Raw genomic sequence first — 4906 nt, forward strand, 5'->3', positions numbered from 1 at the left:
TGCCTGGCTCCCATTTGTCTTCATCTGAACTTACCTTTTTCCTCTTCAGAGTTACATCAGATTCCCTCTCAGTTTCAATGTGAAATGGTAAATTAGACCAATGCTCATCTCTCATAGGAAATTCCTTTCAGGTTTGTTTTCTAGTGCTATGAAGTTGAGACACAGGGAGGTGGGAACTTCAGCAGTTCAGTGTCCCAGGAGTGCAGGTCCTTCTACCTCCAGCATGACTTGTCCTCGTAAGCCACTAACTATGTTTGTAAAGTCATCCATGAATACCACTCCTCAGGTCTCATAAGATGCTGCACCTCAGCAGCTTGTTCATGGGGATATAGCCAGGTAACAAAACCAGTGTAAGTGGCTTATTGCTTATCTTTATGACGTTCTCAGGCAAAATTAAGGACTATATAACTGAGGCAGGGGTTGTGCAAGAAGACTGAGGCACTTCAACTCTGTGCAGGGCTCTGAAAGCACAGGAATGAGTCCCTGTAACGAGTCAGTGCACAGCATTGTCCAGAGTCCTGAATACAGCCTGCAGCTGGGAAATACCTCTGCAGCACTCCCAACAAGAGAGCTTTGTGATCATCTCACACTAGAAAGCACTGCAGTTTCAGATGAGTGAACAAGTGCAATATTTGCTCTATCTCTTAGTCATTCCCAGCAAAATAGAGAAAAAAAGGTTATCTTTGTACATCTGTGAGAACTGCTGATGCTTGACTTACTGTTTGTCTATTCTTACAACAGATGCAAGATATGGTCCAAACTTTGCAGTTATTAATTGGATTAAGTTATGATAAGTTTTGATGATTTACTTCTCTTTTTTTAGCATTGCGTGTGTTTCAATGCAGGTATTTATTTTATCCCTCTATATTTATGTACATATAAGTAGACAAAAATACAATATGCATATGTTTATACACTCACAGAAGTTCCTCTTTCTGATTTTGCAGGAGATGCATCTACATCTTGTTAACACTAGAGACTGTATGGTAATAAAACTCTTTTTCTTTTTAAAAAAATGTTTCAGGTTGGAATTGGGCCACTGTTTTTTTACATAAGTTCTTTCAGAGTCAGTCAAGCTTATAAATATTTGGTGGCTATACTTGTTTCTTTTTGATAAGGTAGGAATAACTCTTTTCCTTGAAAGCTGATTGTGGTTTTGTTCTTGCTAGTTAATTTAAAAGCTGAAGTTCCAGAATTAACACAGGAAATACTATTCTAGGGTATTCTTTGAAATTCTCATATTTAAGGCTATTTCTAGATATGTATTTTCACTACAGAAATAGAATATATTTTTATTTTTTTCTCTGCAGTTTCCTGAGAGTTCATTAAATGCTTATATATCTTCTAAGTTTATTAATAGCTTTTTATTACCACCTGTAAGTCATAGCCAAACTGAGAAAAATAAAGCAACACGAAATAAAAGTGAGAAGCTGAGGGTAGCATTAGGTACACAAGTAATTTTTAAAAGATAACTGAGGTTTGAAGGAATATTTAGAATAATTACAGTACACAGGGCATAGAAAAGCAATCTGGTAGCTGTTAATTACGTCGTGATCCCCTCCTCCTCTTTTAAGCCTGGAATTCTGGGGAATTCAGTTTAATTTTTCTGTGAGTTTTATTTGTTTCTTCATTTACATAAAATCTTGGCTCTTTCTGCTGTGTGGGAAAAAGGTCTTAAACCCGCAGTCCCCATTGAGAACCTGAAATTGTAACTGTGTTTGGCAAATTTATACCTGAATATATTTTTCCATTGGATGTTAATGCTTTAATATATACTATTTCTGGTTGTTCTTTCATTTTCATTAAGTTTATATCTATTAATCTATATTAAAAAGCTTATCTCAAGTATATGCATTTTGTGGTAGCACTACATAACAATTCTGAGCCAGACCCTTACATCTTCTACCTTCTTACTTCTGTGTCTCTGCTTATTGCAATTAGACCTTTCCGTAGCTAATGAAACATATGTGATTTGTTTGTTTTGTTTATGCCTGAGGACTGAATTTGTTACTGAATAATGCAGGAACATATGCAAGGACAAGTAGAGAAAACGGAAAAAGGGATGTGTGCATAGAGGATATGTGAACAAAGCCAATTGAAAGAGGTGTTAAAGCTTTGGCTCTGCTCAGTGCAGGTGGAAACGTTTATGTCACTACTTGTGTGAGTAGAAATTCCCCAGAGGCTGCACAAGAATTGCTGATGTTGACAAAAAATTAGTAACTCATATGAATTTTTACCATAAGTGGAATTAAAAAACAGCAATCAGAAGAGTTCAGATGTTGAAAGGGCTTTTGTTGGTAAGATATGACTATTTGTTTTCCTGTCCTGTGCTGTGCTGACAGATTCTGAGCAGAGTGGTCTCTACATCCTCGTAGAAAAGACAGCAAATGAACATCCAAGTTTCACTTTAAACTATGTTAATGTTTGGGCTACAAAATAAATATTTTGCTAAAATCTGTTCTATGAGATTTCAAAGCAGGTTCTTGTTTAAGAAAAGGTTAATATAATTCTACCCAAGATGAACAATTTGAACTTTTTTTCCTGACACATCTAGTCATTACTAGTCATAGAATCATAGAATCTTGGAATAGTTTGGGTTGGAAAGGACCTTAAAGACCATCCAGTTCCACCCCACGCCATGGGCAGAGATACCTTCCAATAGACCATGTTGCCCAAAGTCCCATCCAACCTGGCCTTGGACACTCCCAGGGATGGGGCAGCCACAGCTTCTCTGGACAATCTGTGCCAGGGCCTCACCACCCTCACAGACTAAAACTAGTTCACACTGAAAAGTAGTAATTTTCTTTTCAAAACAATAATTTTTCTCAAGCATAACAGATAAGATGAAGGGAAATCCAGTTTGTTTAATTATAAATTATCAACATGCTGCAGACTTACGTTAATGGATTAGATTTTCTCCCAGAAATAACTTTACTGGAATTGCATCATAAGTGAATGTGGTCCAGTTCATTTTATAATTATGTTTTGAAGAAGTGCAGAACTGGGGAAGAATGAAGTCTTATATCCATCATGTATAAAAAATTCTGCCTTTGATGTTTCTTTGAGAAACTGCTCTGATTTTTATAGCAGCATAGTGGGTGCAGAGGTTGCATTTTCTTTATCCACAACACCTGCTTTTCTGTGGCATCTGCAGTGATGTGCAGTGTCAATACTGTTTTGCTCATAAACTTTGACAGATTCAGTGTATAATCTCTGACCCTGCAGGCAGACTTCAGCTCTGCTGTCCATGTTGTGGAATTAATGCCACACAGCTCGAAAATTTGCCTTGAGCATGTCCTTGTAATATTTGATGGACCTATCTCTCAGTCATTCTCTGTATTTTAAATGGGCATATAGAGGCAGCTCTGAGCAGTATTTGTCCAATATATGCATTGAGTGCCCACACCAGCACAACTAAGCTCCAAAAATCACTAGTTCAATGTTTAATATTTTACTGGGAGTTTAATTTTATATGGACTGTAATATCAGCCAAGTATCCTCCATGGGGAGTATTTTGTACAGATAATCAACCAGCAGAAATTAACTCAAAGTCGTTGTGCCTGCTTAAGGATACAGTGATTTTCTTGCAGTAAGGCATTCAGCTAAGTTCTGGAGTGCAATGTAGCTCATATGCATTTAGGAGAGTGACTTTGTAAACTATCCTGAAGTCTTCATTCTCTTATACAGCACCTTCTTATACATTTATACAGAAAAAAAAATTAACGCTTCAGACTTTACAAATGCAAACTTATCTTCTCTATTTGAAGAAACTTCAATGGATCTGTATTCTTTCCAAAAACACCTAATGAAAATGAAGAACAAATAAACTTGTAAGAGACTAATTAGTAAAACTACTGATCACAGGATCTAATGAGTGGAGTTTTTCCCTAAGAAAGTATGATTAAAAACAATGCACACTGGACACAGTAGGCAATAACTGTGAAGAGATATTAATGTTGTCTGTAAAGAAAAGGTCAGTGGCTCTTTAACACCAGCTTTCCTAGAGGAATAGAAATCCTGCCTTGCACAGTTCAAATATTTTGCCTCACAATCTAATAGGATAAGTTCTTATTAAGTAAGGAGACTACATCCTTAAAGTCACTTTTCGTCATACTTGGAAAACACAGTATTATTTAGGTACTAAAATTGGGTCCTTTTTGTTATTAGACTTTTTTTCCTCAATAAATTAATTGTGTTCTTATATTTATTAATAATATAAGAAGTATGTGCTAGATAGGAAAAATGAGAAAAAAATTTTTTGAGCTCCAGATGTCACACAGAGATAATAAAAAGGGCAGCCCAGCCCAGTGATACCCATGAGATATCTATTACCTTGTTTTAATAGCAACCTGATATCTATCTTCCAATACAAGTGACCTGGAGGGGAATGCCTTTCCTAATGGGTAGCAGATATACTCCCTAGAAAGCATAAAATTATTGTGATTGATTTGCTTTGAGAAACATGGTTTCTAATTTGTGAAACTGATATTCCTCCTGTATAATCTTTGTTTCTGAGACCTCACTTTAAACAAACAGAAGAAATGTGAAAATATTCATTACTTTCAGAAAACTTTCTGCTGCCAGAATGTTTGCAGCGTGAAATAAAATTAACTATGATGGATATTTCTGTGTATTATGATAAACTTGACAACGTTAGTGTAAGTTATCAGCTAACTGGTGAAATGTCTGTTCCAGCTATGCATATTTCATTGATAAGAAATAATACTTTTTTTTAGTTTAAGTGGGTTTTTGCTGTTAGTGTCTTGTGCTACTGTAGTGACTACTTTAATGCCAATTGTTTTTCTTCCTTCCTGTCTTTTTTATATTGTTTTCCCTGAGGGAAAATGGAAAACAACAACACAAAAGGTTGGTGATTTTTGTTGAGGAAATCCACAGATATGCATTT

The sequence above is a fragment of the Pseudopipra pipra genome, chromosome 13 (genome assembly GCF_036250125.1).
Source record: "Pseudopipra pipra isolate bDixPip1 chromosome 13, bDixPip1.hap1, whole genome shotgun sequence".
In the NCBI taxonomy this organism is placed as follows: Eukaryota; Metazoa; Chordata; class Aves; order Passeriformes; family Pipridae; genus Pseudopipra; species Pseudopipra pipra.